Here is a 16,549-nt window from a genome sequence, read left to right on the forward strand (position 1 = left end):
GCCTCAGGCTCTGTGCTGACAGCTCAGAGCCTGGAGCCTGCTTCGGGTTCTGTGTCTTTGACCCTCCGTTGCTTGTATTCTGTCTCTTTCTCTCTTAAAAAATAAGTAAAACATTTTAAAATATTAAAAGTAAATATTTCTAATGAATCACACTGATCATAAAGTCACTAGTACCTTAGAATTACAGAGTTTATTAGATATCTCCCTTTAAGAGAAGAAAAAAATGGATAAAACAGGTTGTCCTCTCAATGTAAATTGAGGGAAGAAATCTGAAAAGAAAAACAGTGCAAGTGGGGTGGGAGTTTGGGAGAGGACACACGCAAAATGGCCTTGACTTCTTTTTCTGGGGCTCCTGAGGCAAAAATGCAAAGAAGAAATCAGGGTAAGAAAAAAAGAAGAAATGTGGACAAAATAGAGTCAGCTCCTGTAAAGTCCTTGCACAATCTTCACAAGTAATGTTTCCATTCGTATTTATAAAAATACTACCAGAAGAGTAAGTGGTTGATTTAAATGTCATATTTTGAAAGCTTTAAAACCTGGATGTTGATTATATGATTTTCTAGGTTTGAGAAATAAGTTAGAAAATATTTTACAAGTTCAAAAAATATCAGCACTGATGAATATCTGAGAAATAATTAGTCCCGATCCCAACTTTTCTTTTTTTTTTTAATGTTTTATTTATTTCTAGGAGAGAGAGAGACAGAGAGAGACAGCGTGAGCAGGGGAAGGTCAGAGAGAGCGGGAGTCACAGACTCCAGGCTCTGAGCTGGCAGTCAGCACAGAGCCCGACGTGGGGCTCGAACCCACGAACCGCGAGATCATGACCTAAGCGAAAGTCGGACGCTTAACCGACTAGGCCACCCAGGCGCCCCCCGATCCCAACTTTTCTAAGTAGAAGAACTAAGCCTCAGTGGTTTGAAGTTGACATGACTGGTCTATGGCAGAAACTGATGTACAGCTCAGATCTCCCAACTCCCCCATCCAGGGCCCCTTCTACTCCATCAGATGCCTCAGTCGCAATTAATACTCCCAGAAATCCCATCAGAGTCTGAGATGACAAGAATAAATACACTCAGGTGGATAATGAGACCACATGTTGGGCACCTGGGAACATGTAAATCTCCAAGTTCTTTTCCTTTGCGTCCCATGGTTTTCCAAGTGGCCATATTAAAATATGTCCTATCTTAATGCACTTCCGTGCTTTCAGCTATCTGTCTCTGGAAAATATGTCCTACTCCCTACCAGGAGGTAAGCCTAACACCAAGTTTGAGCTAGGTGGAAACGTTACATAAAGCTAGAAGAAATGACATATATGAGTGATATAGATTCTAGAATAAATATACTTTCTTAAAACTTTCCTGTATGTCTTTTAGTTTTTTAAATTATAAGTTACATTAAATAGTTCAGATAGGATTGTTTTTCATAACTTCAAACTTACAGTTAATTTTAGTTATTTTCAAATGACATATTTATCAAAGATATGCTGAGCTGCTTAAAACTCCCAGAATGTGGATTGTTTCAAGCATTATTTTATTCATCCAATTAAAATATTTTGAAGGCCAATGATAGAGAAATAATCAACTTCTTTCTTTTCATTCAACATAACTGGGTGTTGGGATTCTCTTGATAGCTCCTGCTGAGTCTGACTAGTGAACTATTAATCTTTTCTCTTGATGTTGTGAGGGCTTTGTAATTCTCCTTTGCTGACATTAACCCCTGTCTTCTCCACTTTTCATCACAATGTTCTCTCTGTCTCTGTCACCTCCATACTCAACCCCTAGTTTATCTGGTCACTGTGACAGTACATTCCTACCTCATCTCTCATGGTGTCCCCATGGCCAATGTCCTATCACCCCAAAGAGAAATGAAGAACCTTGGGATTCATACCTGCCATTTGTCATTGAGGAAAGCTTGGCAACTGTAACTCAAGATATCTTTTTTAAACTATACCACAGCCCTAAGTATATTCCCTGGTGGCCCATAGCCTTTAAACTCTGGGGAATTAGGCCATGGTTCTTTATTCTGTGAGATCTTTCCAACTACACATACACTTTTATCTTTTTACCAAACTCCCATCCTCAACTCTGAGGCCCAAACTGAGTCTGAATCCTTGGGATCTCCTTGCATTTCTCTCTCTGATAATTTTATACACCCTAAAAGATCTGTTATTGTTCTTCCTGTTGTGTATAATTTCATTTCCTCCCTTTTCTTTTCTTTTTCTTTTCTTTTCTTTTCTTTTCTCTTCTCTTCCCTTCTCTTCTCTTCTCTTCTCTTCTCTTCTCTTCTCTTCTCTTCTCTTCTCTTCTCTTCTCTTCTCTTCTTTTCTCTTTTTCTTTTCTACCATGCCTTATCCTTAATAAAGAACAGAGGAGGAAAGAGAGAGGTGGAGAAGACAGGATTTGCAGGATAAAATTGTTAATTGAGAGGCCTTGAATATGAATGTAATTCTAAAGGAGCATAGCATTATTCTGCAAGTACAAGATAGACTGTCCTCATAGAGTAACTAAAAATTACAATAAGTGACATATGGTCTGTAGCTTTCCTCCATTCTACTCCTCTGACCTCATTCACACTCCCCATCTCTCCAATAAATATTTTTGGCTACATGTAATATGTAGATTTTTATTAACTGTATGTTAACTATACTCAATTTTGTTCATTTCAATGGCAAACTAGAAACATTATGCCAATAATTAAAATCAGCATTAAAAATTTATCTCTGAAAAGGGAACCCTCTTGCACTGTTGGTGGGAATGCAAACTGGTGCAGCTCCTCTGGCAAACAGTGTGGAGGTTCCTCAAAAAATTAAAAATAGAACTACACTACAACCCAGCAATTGTGCGACTAGGAATTTATCCAAAGGATACAGGAGTGCTGATGCATAGGAGCACACGTACCGCAATGTTCACAGCAGTGCTTTCGACAATAGCCAAATTATGGAAAGGGCCTAAATATTCATCAACTGATGAATGGATAAAGAAGACATGGTTTACATATATAATGGAATACTACTTGGCAGTGAGAAAGAATAAAACCCTGTCATTTGCAGCAACATGGATGGGACTGAAGGGGATTATGCTAAGTGAAATAAGTCAGAGAAAGACAGATATTATATGTTTTCACTCATATGTGGAACTTGAGGAACTTAACAGAAAACCATGGGGGAAAGGAAGGGGAAAAATTAGTTACAAACAGAGACAGAGTGAGCCAAACCTATACGAGACTCTTAAATACAGAGAACAAACTCAGGGTGGATGGGAGGGTGGGGGAGAAGGGAAAGTGGGTGATGAGCATTGAGAAGGGCACTTGTCAGGATGAGCACTGGGTGTTGCATATAAGCAATGAATCACAGGAATCTACTCCCAAACCAAGAGCACACTGTATACAATGTATAAATTAAATTATATTAAAGTAGTTTATTTTATTATATTAAAAAAATTCTCTCTGCCTGCTGTAAACCTTCAGAGAGTGGTGATGGAATGCTTCAGTTATCTGGGCTTTTCTCATTCATGACCCGAGCTCCATCTTCTTCCTATCTTTCAACCCATCTTCATTCTCAAACAGCATTTTTTAGCCATTTGTTTGTTATTTGTTGGGATAGTTTTCTTTGTGTTTATTTTGTTTAGGGATTGTGAGCTTCATAGATCTGAAAGTTTATAGTTTTTAACAAATATGGGAACTCTGTTCATTATTTCTGTTCTTGCTCTCCCTCATTTTATCCTGGGTCTCCAGTTACCTATAGATAAAACTGTTTAATATTGTCCCTTAGAGCACTGAAGCTTTATGTTGCTTAGTCTTTGTTTTTCTGATTTCATTTTGGGTAACTTCTTTTGCTATGTCTTTACGTTTACTGATATTTTCTTCCAAAATGAATATACTACTGTTAATTTTATCCAGTGGCTTCCTAATTTTAGATATTTAATTTTCATTTCTGGAAGTTCCATTGTTTTCTGTTTTATATCCTCTATTTGGGTCCTTATTATGTTCATGTTTTACTTTATGTCCTTGAGGATTTGAGACATATTTATGATAGATATCTTTGAGTTCTTGTCACCAATTTTATCATCTCTTTCACTTCTGGAATTACTTCTAGTGACTGATTCTTCTTTGGGTTATGGATCAATCTGTGATTGATTCATATAGCTAGTAATTTTTTTATCAGGTGCCATACAGTGTGAATTTTACATTGCTGAGTGCTGGATTTTGTTATATTCCTTTAAAGGTTATTAGATATGGTCCACACTTTAGAATTTTCTTTTTAAGTGATTTTAGGGGGTATCTAGAATAAAATTTACTCTGTGCAACTTTAGCCTCACTTCTAAGATGTCTAGGTCCTCCTGTAGATTCTTCCGAACGTTTTATGTATTCAAGAAAGCATCTCTACTCTGGCTTATGGGAACTCCGACAACTCCCAGCTCTGTGTGAGTTTTGGGAATTGTTCATCTTACAGCTCCAACATAATTTTTCTTTCCCTGGATGATATCCCAGGTCTGGACTCATGGGGTTTCATATTACTCATATTTATTTGGTATTCAGCCAAAGAGTCACTGGCTGAAACTCCTCTACATAGTTTCTTTATCTCAGATACTTTGTCCTGCAAACTAACTTTGACACTGCAACCCCCTCAAATTGGAATATCTCTCCAACTCAATGCGATTGTCAGTCTCATTTTGGTTTCTCCATTTCTATACTACAGCCCAGAAATGACCTCCGGGCAAAAAGCTCAACTCATTTGTTTCTTTTCTCAGAAACATTAGTTGTACTGCCTATGTTCTAGTTTCTGAAAATAGATGTTTTCTATATTTTGCCCAGTGTTCTACTTGTTTATGGATTAAGGTTAATTCTAGACTCTGTTACTCCCTCATGGCCAAAACCAGAAATATCCTTCTTTTTCAAACATGACTTCTTTTTATGCTTGTGAGTTTACTTCAGATACTTTTAACACATAATATCCTCTGTCCCCGCTGTGCTTATATGTATACAAAATAAAACGTTCCTTGAGGTGCCTGAATGGCTCAGTCAGTTGAGCATCCGACTTCAGCACAAGTCATGATCTTATTGCTATCAGTGCAGAGCCAGCTTCAGCTCCCCTGTGCCCCCCTCTCTCTCTTCCCCTTCCCCCATACACTCTTGTTCTCTTTATCTCTCTCTCTCTCTCTCTCACACACACACACACAAATGAATAAGCATTTATATATGTATATAAAAAGTTCCTGAATAAGTGAGTGTTTTCTCTTAGATTGTTGCTCTTCTCTCTTCTCAAGAGATTCTAAGATATTTTTTATCAAAAATTTTTACTAAATATATGAAACTACTTTAGTGAAAAGAGTCATTTGTACTTTAGATGGAGAGTCAGGTGGAGGGTCATGGAAGGACAGAATTGGGTTCCATTCACTCTCAGTATCTGGGGTTGCAAATTGACATAAGAATGAATTTTAAACACCAATGAAAGTAAAAGTAGGGTATTACAATAGCCAAATTATGGCAAGAACCCAAATGCTCATTGACTGCTGAATAGATAAAGAAGATGTGGTACATACAATAGAATATTATTCAGCCATCAAAATGAATGAACATTGCCATTTGCAATGACATGGATGGAGCTAGAATATATTATGATAAGCAAAATAAGTCAAAGACAAATACCATATGATTCTCTCATATGTGGAATTTAAGAAACAAAACAGGCGAATATGGAAGGGGAGAGAGAGAGATGCAAACCATAAAACAGAAGCTTGAGTATAGAGAACAAACTGAGGGTGGCTCGAGGAGAGTTGCATGGGGGATGGGCTAAATTGGGGATGGGTATTAAGGAAGGCACTTATTGTGATGAGTACTGGGTATTACATGTAAGTGTTGAATCACTAAATCACTCCTAAAACTAATATTACACTATATGTTAACTAACTAGAATTTAAATAAAAACTTGAAACAAAAGAAATACTCAAAAAAGTGTATTACATACATTTTTATCATAATTATAAGAAGGGGCACTTAGGTGGCTCAGTTGGTTGAGTGTCTGACTTCAGCTCAGGTCATGATCTCACAGCTTGTGAGTTCGAGCCCTGCATCAGGCTCAGAGCTGACAGCTCAGTCTGGAGCCTACTTCGGATTGTGTGTCTCTGTCTCTTCCTTCCCCTTCCTTGCTCGTGCTCTTTGTGTGTGTCTCTCTCTTCTCAAAAGTAAATAAACATTAAAAAAGAATTTTAAATAATAACTAATTATAAGATAACATAGAGGAAACATCCTCTTGGTGGTTGATTTTTCTTTCCTATTCTAGGTGTTACATGTATCTCTATATTTTCAGTGAAACTCAAAATGATTTGACAGAAAGTTTTGTTATGAAAAATTGTTGAAACCTGGTTTTAAACGTAACTATGAAGTTAGGCAATTACGATTCATTCCAAGTCAGGAAGAGGAAGTAGTAGCTACAGATCTAGTGAGACAAAAATCATCATTTTTTTACCCTAGAAGATGGAAATATAGCACTATTACCAAAATTGATCTTAATATAATAATCATCATGAAGTATTAGTGAACATATAACTAAATAACTTTGTTCCATTTGAATCAGAAAATTCACAGGTTTTATGAGATGCTAATGGTGCAAAGACTGTATTATATCAGTGTTTTCATATTGTTACTCATATCTCCATAATACAATTTAACTGAAAATAAATTATCTTTAGGTGCAGAACTCAAAAATGCTATGAGCCCTAGAGGGAGAATAATACTCGAATGATTTGGGGTTTGACCTAAACCCTTATTCAAAGACATCCAGAGTTTAATAATAACGTTGTGTTGTATAAATCGTATAAATGCATAGAACCCTATTTTCCAATATACCCATGTATGAATGAAAGTCAACCTAAGTAAAATTACTAATTTATTCAGGTAAACAGCAAAGACCTTTTTGCAGCATATTTCAGAGTGCAATAACCCTTTTGACGTTTTGTAAACTTCAAATATTCAGCAGCATAAACAGTGGTAAGTTTGCCTTAGACAATTTGGAAAACTGCCTGGAAAGAGTCAGGGTGCCACAAATTATTTTATTCAACATGAAATCTATGAATTGGAGAGCTGTAAAGCACTGGGCATAAAGGTATCACCACATTACCATCTCCCTTATGGTTAGTCATAGGACTTCCTTGTAACAATATCCCTTTCAAATATAACTATTTTAATGGATGGTTGTTCATTGATTCAGTCACATTTCTGGTCTTTTGTAGTGTAGTTCAAGGTTTTATTGTTTTCTTGACCAAGCTAAAATAAAACAGATGCAAGCAAATCAGACAAAGATGTGAATTTGGCATGTGAGTAAACAGAGAGTAGAATTAATGTTTCCTCATTGTTCAGTTAAGCAATATTAAGCATATTCTGTTATGCTGAACAAGGGGTAATCCTTTCATAGTAAAAATTGCTAAGTCTTGGTAATTCTGAAATATGTAATAAATTAAGCATTAGAAAAAATAAGAGGGAAATGGGCAGAAATATGATACAAAAATCTGGGAAATCTATAAAATAGGAAGACCTGGTAGTCTCAACTTAAAATCTATAAGTGCTAATGCTCATATTAATTTTATTAAAAAATACATGTATTACCTGAGAACTTTATCCCTTAACCTTGAGGACCTACTAAGTTACCAGAATAGTTATTCACTGAATTACTCATTCAGTATATATTATATATATATATATATAATATGTATGTGTATATTTATCTATCTGTCCGTCTGAGTGTCTGTCTACCAACCTACCTATCATAATTAATGTGCTAATGTGATGTGGGACTGCAAATTACATTTGGTCAAAATGCAGTCTTTTTTTAAATCTTTTTTTTAATGTTTTTATTTACTTCTGAGAGAGAGAGAGAGACAGACAGACAGACAGAGACAGAGACAGAGAGAGAGAGAGACAGAGAAAGCGTGAGCAGGGGAGGGTCAGAGAGAGAGGGAGATACAGAATCTGAAGGAGGCTCCAGGCTCTGAGCTGGCTGTCAGCACAGAGCCCTATGAGGGCCTCGAACCCACGAACCACGAGATCATGACCTGAGCCAAAGTTGGACGTTTTAACTGACTGAGCCACCCAGGTGCCCCAAAATGTAGCCATTTTAATATTCACCATGAGATAAGAGTGAGACAATACCTATATATGACAAGCAGAATTTAACTCTCAATAACTTTTCATTTGTGTTTTACAAGAATAAAGAATAATTTCAAAATGTACTGATATGCTCAATGTTTAAAGAATTAATGTATCCAGGGGCACCTGGGTGGCTCATCATTTAAGCATCCCACTTTTGGTTTCAGCTCAGGTCGTGATCTTGCTATTCATGAGTGTGAGCCCTGCTTCAGCTCTGCACTGACAGCACAGAGCCTGCTTGGGATTCTCTGTCTCCCTCTTTCTCTGCCTCTCTCTCTCTTTCTAAATAAATAAATAAACTTAAAAAACAATGCATCCACAAGTTTGGATGTTTTCAAGTAAGGCAAAATAGTTTTAGTCATAAAATAGCCAATTGATGCCAAGGTCCATGGACTATGATGTTCTTGCTTAGCAAGAAAATCTAAATATAGTATGAAGGCACACTGGCAAGGTTCTGGGATTAGATATCAAGCTTCTATGAGAGTTGAAATAAGAAGATAAGAAGCAGATGACATTTTCATTCTAAGAATGGTATCTTTTTAAGTTTATTTATTTATTTTGAGACAGAGGGAGGAAAAGAGAGTGAGAGAGAGGGAGGGCAAGCAAGAAGGGGAGAGAGAGAGAGACCCAGGCAGACTCACCTGTCAGTGAAGAGCCCAAAATCATGGGGCTCATTGTCATGAAGCATAGGATCATGACCTGAGATGAAATCAAGAGTCATATGCTTAAGGGACTGAGCCACTCAGGTGCTGCAGAATGGTATTTCTTTTTTAAAAAAATCATATCCTAAACAAATATTTCAATATTGATACTCTATCTAAAACTTTACCAGGATATATCATATCCTACTATATCAATTTTGCTTTTATGCTTAATGAGACATTACATATAGTAAAATAGAGAGTAAAAAATCTGAACTTGACATAATCTTCATTTTTTCTCTCAGAGAAATAATTTGAGCTCTCTATTATATTTAAAATTGTGAAGAATTAAAGTATTTTAATATAATTCTGCCAACAAACCAAAAACCAAAACTAATTATGTGTAAAATCACTTTAAATTAACTGCCCCTGTCACCACAGCACTTTCTTATCCTTTTAATCTGTTTTGTTAAGTTCTTGAATAATTTGTTGCCTTCTTCTTTGTTCCAGTTTACATATAATCAAAGAATAATAATTTAGAGATGGTTTGTTCTAAATCCCCTCGTATTATAGAAACAGAAACTAAATTCAAGAAACATGATGTGACTTTTTCTTTATATTTGAAAGTTTAAACCTATAGACGAGTTGAAAGAATATTACAATAAACACCAATATTATCTTCACCAATTGTGAACGTTTGTCAAATCTGTTCTTTTTCTCTTCACACACCCACATTTGTACATGTATGTATGTATGTAGCCAAACATTATGCTACTCATCATCTCTAACTATTTTAGAACACATCCCGATCAGGACATTTTCCTACAAAAGTATGATATAGTATTTAACCTCAAGATTATTTACAGTAATTCAATGATAATATCTGCTGTACCATTTATATTCAATTCTCTTTCTCCTACTTATCTTTTATAACTATTTTTTTCTTCAAAGCAGGATCCAGTCAAAGTTCATTTATTCTATTTGTTTAAGTCTCATTGGACTTTTTAAATCAAAAACAATCCCTATGCTTCTTATTTTTTGTGTTTAATGACACTGAGTTTTGCACGGGTTCAGGCCAGGTGTCTAGTAAACAGCTCCACATTTTGGATTGAGTGATTATTTCCTTATGATCAGATTCAAGAAAAGTTTTGGGGCAAATATTAGGTAACAGCATAAAACTCTCAGTGCATTGATCAGGAGTCACATAAAGTTACATTGTGTCACTAATGGTGATCTTAATTGCTGGAGTAAGGTGATAACACAAAATCTTTCCATTATAAAGTCTGTTTTCCTTTTATAATTAAAAAAGGCTTTCTGTGTGATGCTATTTTACAACTGTGTGAATATTCTATTTTCTAATAAACTTTCACCAAATTACATGCATATCTCTGATATCCTCTTCTAAATTTCATGTTACACTGAGGATTGGATAATAGTGATTTAATAATTCTATCATTCTTTCTACATTTATTGCTAACTTTCCTATATAGGGAATACAGTTCCTCTTTTTCAAGCCTTGTTATCTCCTTATTCATTCCAAGCATTGTTAGGGCTCCCTTGATCACAATTGTCCCTTTGGCCAGAGATCTCTGTCTCACACATACTCCTCGTCTTCACCATGGGAAATGTACTAGTCCTTATCCATGCACTAACAGCCACCGTTCTGGGCATCCCAGAAATGCCTTGTGACCTATTCAGTCCCGATTTCCTTTATGGCTTTACAGGACTGAGGAATGACTGGACAAGAAAACCCAAGCTCTTAGTATATAGTCACAAGATTACAGTTTGGTGGCATCAAAATTCAGGTCTCAGGATTAAGGGTGAGGGACTTGGTGTTTATTTACTTATTTATTTAAAATGTTTAGTGGAGGGGAACCAGGGTGGCTCAGTCAGTTAAGCGTTGGACTTCAGCTCAGGTCATGATCTCATGATTTGTGGGTTCGAGCCCTGCATTGGGCTCTGTGCTGACAGCTCAGAGCCTGTAGCCTGCTTTGAATTCCGTGTCACCCTCTCTCTCTGCCCTTCCCCCGTTTGTCTCTCTCTCTCTCTCAAAGATAAATAGAAGTTAATTTTAGTGGATATTTTAAACATAGCAGAAGCAAAAAGAGTAGTAGAATAACTCCCTGAATGCCCACCACTGTTTCAATAACTCAATATTTTGTTAATTTTATTTCAGCTATTCCTCACTCTTTTTTGTTGTGTTGTTGGTTTATTTCAGTACAAATTCCACACATCATGTCATTTCATTCTCACATGTGTCAGTATGTATCTTTAACTGATAGGGCTTATGGTAGGTAGAATTCTAAGGTGGTCCTTCTAGATTTGGGGGCCCTTATGTATATACACCTTCTCCCAATTATTCAACCAAACACTAACCTAGAGCACTGCTGTAAAGAATTTGGCAGAAGTCATTAAGATCCTAAGTCAGTTGGCCTTAAAATAGGACGAATTTTTTCAGGTGGGTCTGGCCTAATCCCATGCATCTAGGTCTAGAGGTCAGAGACAGAGGAAGTCAGAAATTCATGCTAGAAGAGGAACTAGATATGCAAGACAGTCTCCATTACCAGCTTAATGATAGAGGGGGCCAGACAGCAAAGAATGTGATGTCTAGGAGCAGAGATCAGCCTCTGATCAACAGCAAGTAAGAAACTGGGACTTCAGCCCTAAAACCACAGGGAACTGATTCTGCCCATGACTTCTACGAGCTTGGGTGCTATGACTCGGATGAGAAGAGCAACTCAGAATGTCACCTTCATTTCAACAGTTTGTGACCCTGATCAGAGAACCCAGCCATCCTGTATGAGACTCCTGATACACAAACACTGTGAGATAGTAAATTTGTATATTTTCAAGTTGTTAGGTTTGTGGTGATTTGTTATATAGGCATAGAAGACTAATCTTTTTTTCCTAAATATAGGCACCATCCTATTATCACACCTAACAATCACTGCTTACTATGTCTGTGTGTGAAGGGTTTAAAAGAGCAGATAATCTTGGCTGCCATAGGTGGGTAATCTTGGCTGCCATAGGTAATCTTGGCTGCCGTTGGTAATCTTGGCTGCGGTGTAAGTGGGCTTTTATGAACCCGCTGGGAAAGTTAATGGCGAAGTACAATCTCGTAACATATGGGAAGCAAATGCAGATAATCAAGATACAAATAAACTTTTGGATCATATTCCAATAAAGCCCAAAAATCTCTCTGTATTTCTGAAATTAATCAGTTAAAGAGTTGTAATCAAATGACTGTGGAGACCAACCGACTTAGAACATGTTAAATCATGTCATACTTAACCTCTCCTCTTTGATGAGTCTCTGCAATTTTAAATAATTCCAGTGAGTCATTCTTCTAAAAGAGTTTTCAGTATGTGTCATTAACATTACATATGAGTTATTTCTCCCAAAGGTGCTTTTCTCCTTTCCAGTCTCTTTACTATATCCCCAACACTTCAACTCAACTACTCATGCTCTAAGGTTTGGTTTTTAAATATATAGGAGCTATATAAAGAAGAAAATACATATCAAAGAGATATCCAGATACTAACAGTCTTTTATTCTGATAGTAGGAACACAGGTGTTCATCATGCTGTTTTCTGAACTTGCCTTTATTTAGAATCTTGTTTCCAAATTAAAAAAAAATCTTTAATTTTCTAAATGGCACTTCTGCTGCTTCTAATATAAATTTCTTTGTGAATTTTGACCTCTTGATCTTCCATACAATACCCACTGGATGGATGTTCCTTTTAGATTTTGACTACACATTTACCTGAAGCTTTCATTTGCCCAACTAATGTCCTTATGTATTATAGTTCCTTCTTTAAAGACTTTCTCCAGATCTTATCTCTTTTTAGAAGTCTTCCCAGGTTTTGGGGAGAAAAATGATTCATGCATCTCACTTGCCTTTTGCATAAGAAGCACTAATACTTAATTTTTGAAGTCATATAATTACATAATCAGACAAGCTGGTTCTGAAGCTCTTCTTTTGCAAGTTGAGGCCTCTCCAGATTTATCACAAATATTCCATGAGTGGAGTGTGTGTAGATAACAGAAGCGCTGGCAGTTGAAATTGCTTTGAACACAGAGCAGTCAAAAACAGCCACACATGCACGGCTTGTCAAAAGATTTCAATCAGTGGTTCTAAATGTGTGAGATATATTTTTTATGAAAAGCTTCCAAATCATATATCCACAGTACCCTGGATACTTCAGTACCCTGGATATATACATCCTGTAAGAATATGTGCTACTACCATTCAAAGGTATGTAGGTAATGACGCCACAAAGATGTATTATTAAATTGATAGTAAATTTGTTATTATATATTTTCCTACTCTGTGAATAATAACGGAAATGCACTTATATAGGATTATGCTATATTTCTATGTAATCCATTTTTGAAAAATATATAAGTATATATAAATCTGGAAGGATATATATATATAAATTAAATAGTAATAAGCCCCAAATAATTGAACCAAACAGTGATCTTTATTGTCTTCCTTATAGATTTGTGATGATCACATATTGCTTCTACAACTCCCATCCATCAAAAAACCCATTTATATATGCAGTATGTATATATATGCACATGTATTATCTATGTGTGTGTGTGTATATATATATATGTCAAAAAAAAAGGGGGGTGGATTTCCGGGCAACAAAAGCATACCATGTCTGGACACTCAGAAAACCTTGCAAGTCACTGATTTAGTTGGTCACACAGAATAAGAGATTTGAACTTTGATATTTTTATAAATTTTCAGTCACTGTGAAACATAAGTGACTTCTTTGAAGCCTTCTAAAATTTTAAGCCTTTTAAAAGCTGTGTAACTGCTGGTAAAATTGGCTTTTAGGAAGAACAGAGTGCATTTAGGCTCATGCAAATGTTTTACCACAAACTAGCACATTGTAAAGCTTTTCAATAATGATTACCAAGGACTCATTGGTAATCAAATGGACATCCATACTTCCCATCAGCTGTCAAAACTGGTCTTCAAAAGTCAAAACTAGATAAGTGTATTGACAAAGACAGCTGCCTTCAAAGGGCAGAAATGAAATCCCCCTAAGAAATATCATGTCCATATATTTGTCTTTTTGGATGCTTACAGTCTCACAAACTGAATCCCCACAATCTTTTTAAATAGGCATCTCATCATTGCTCCAAACAGAAAGCAAATAAATGAAGTGAATATATAATTTTATGAGAGCTTCCAACACTACATGGCACCATTGCTTCCTAGAAGTCTTGTTCTAAAAGCAGTCACATGTGTCTCTTGGGGGCTATGGTTAGCTGTGGCCACCACCCATGGCTATTGCACTGCATTCTCTAGGGTTGGGTATGGCCAGTCTGTAGCAACTTTCCTCTGGGGACTTTTTTCCTGACCTGCCCCCCATTTTGCTCCTTCACTGTAGAGGTTGTGTGCTGTGGAAGGAGAACATATCCTCTCTTTGTTTCACCACAGAAATAACAAACATAGCCTTCACCCGGTTGGCTGAAACAAAATGTTTCGCTAATCATATAAAATGCCTGTGTTCAGGAATTTAAAATAGTCTTACAGAAAAAGGCTGTTTCTTATAAAAAATGTTTCTGTTAACGGGATTAATTTGCTAGGACAGGAAACTCTTAGAGTGGATATAATCATTTGATTAAAATTGCAATGAATGTGGCAGGAATGGAAGGTATATCTTTAAATCATTTTACATTTAGAATAGAAAGAATAGAAAGAAAATGGACTGTTTATCAGAAAAATATAATCAAGAAGTTATGCAGATATGTTAAGTAGATTAAAAAGTTAAAACCTATTTTTAAAGTGCTCTGTTTTGTTTATTTTAGTTATCCAAGGAGAATTGAATGACTTTTATTTGTATTGTACAATTCACTAGTTCCATTAAACAAATACAGTTTTCTTAAAAACCTACTCTGGGCAAGAAACTGGGCTTGAACCAGAGCAAAGTAAAGCCTATTTTACCCCTTTGGAGCTGATGGCATACAGTGTATTTTCTTGATTCTAAGATTTTTATCGTTTTTCTGTTTGAATACGTCTCAAATCAGAATTGGTTGTTTAATTCATGCATACATTAGAAAAGAGTTTTTAATCATTTCTGCATCTAACATTTGATTTCATCATTCTACTGTACCTGATCATCTACAAGCAGGGATCAGAAACTGGCACACTGAGTACTGCCATGGGCATGTTGCACATCTCATTAGGGAAAAAAGAATGTATAGGCAATGTCTTAAGAGGATCTTGCTCAACAACAGATTATTTATATGGCTGCCTTCTCAAAATGGGTAAGTGTTTCTGTCCCTAGAGAGTCTGACATGTGTCCTTATGACTCTATGCAAGAGGGTTATAGAGAAAGGCATCATTAATTTGACTGGGAAATCAGGAAAGCTTTAAGGATGCTATAATTGCCAGATGATTTTTATTGAAGCATTCTTTAGCTTACATCATTTCCCTGCTCAAAAGTATTAAATAGCTCCTCATCCTTAGGTCCTAAAATTTGACTGCAGGCTGACTTTCAAATGGACTTCTGTCAACTCCTGTAAGTTAGGACCTGTTCTAGGGCTGCACCCTTTGATGCCATTGAGCCCTTGAAATATGGCTAGTCTGACTGAGGACTGAATTTTTAATGGTATTTAAGTTCAAATTTAAAAATTATACAGGATACAATCTTCTATCTTGACTACATATTGAAATAGTAATATTTGTACCTACTGAGTTAAATAAAATACTTCATTAAATGCATTTCACCTGTTTCTTTTCAATGTAGTCACTAAAAGTTACTTGCTTGCTCTTCTTTATATTGGCATTTACACTTCAAATAAAACATGTGTTTTCCTCCATAGTTTTCTTCCCGATGTAAAAGACTTCTGTCGTCGTGACAGAAATCTAAGAATTTACGGGTTCAGTAAATGAAAAGAACAGTGATAGGGCACCTGGGTGGCTCAGTCTATTAAGCATCCGACTTCGGGATGACAGCTTGGAGCCTGCATCTGCTTCAGATTCTATATCTCCCTCTCTGCCTCTCCCCCACTTGTGCTCTGTCTCTCAAAAATAATCTCATTGGCTGGCTTAAAAGCCTACCCATCTTTGAACCCATCATTGTCCCAAAGAAAAAGGATTACACTTATTTGCCAGATCTTGGTCATGTGCTAACACCAAGTTAGAATATGAGGAAAATCAATGGCCTCCCCTTACATGAGCTGACACCAAAGATGTTCCTCAGAGAAAAACCATGAGACTTATTACCAAAAGAAAGAGAATTAGTAAAGGGTAAGCAAAAGTTCAGATAACCCAAAAGCCCTGATTGCCCACACTAAAAGTTTTGTTTGTTTATTTTTTGCTTCTTCAGGGGTGATATTTCATGGTTCATTTCTTACTTACCATGCCCTTCATCATCTTCTAATGCTTCCTCTCTGGCTTATTTTAATGTGTACCTTCACCACCCACCCTTCCAACCCTCCCAGCCTATGCCTCCTAAATAGCATACTACATGCAGTTCCATAACTAAGATGTCCTTTCACTCACGTCTGTTTTCTTTTTTTCTAATTCCCTCCTGCCCCCTTTACCCTGCCCTGCAAACCCAGCCCTGCCAAATACCCATGAAATCCTACTTATCCTTCAAGTCTCAGTGCAATTGTTACTTCCCCTGAACTATGATCCTAGATTCCCCCAAAACACATCTTCTACAATTTTCCACCTTTGTGTTTCCTTGGAAACTGTATACCTTCCTGCATGTAATTTTCAAAGTAACATGTATAATTTG

This window comes from Crocuta crocuta, unplaced genomic scaffold, assembly GCF_008692635.1.
Source record: "Crocuta crocuta isolate KB4526 unplaced genomic scaffold, BGI_CrCroc_1.0 scaffold19, whole genome shotgun sequence".
Classification (NCBI taxonomy): Eukaryota; Metazoa; Chordata; class Mammalia; order Carnivora; family Hyaenidae; genus Crocuta; species Crocuta crocuta.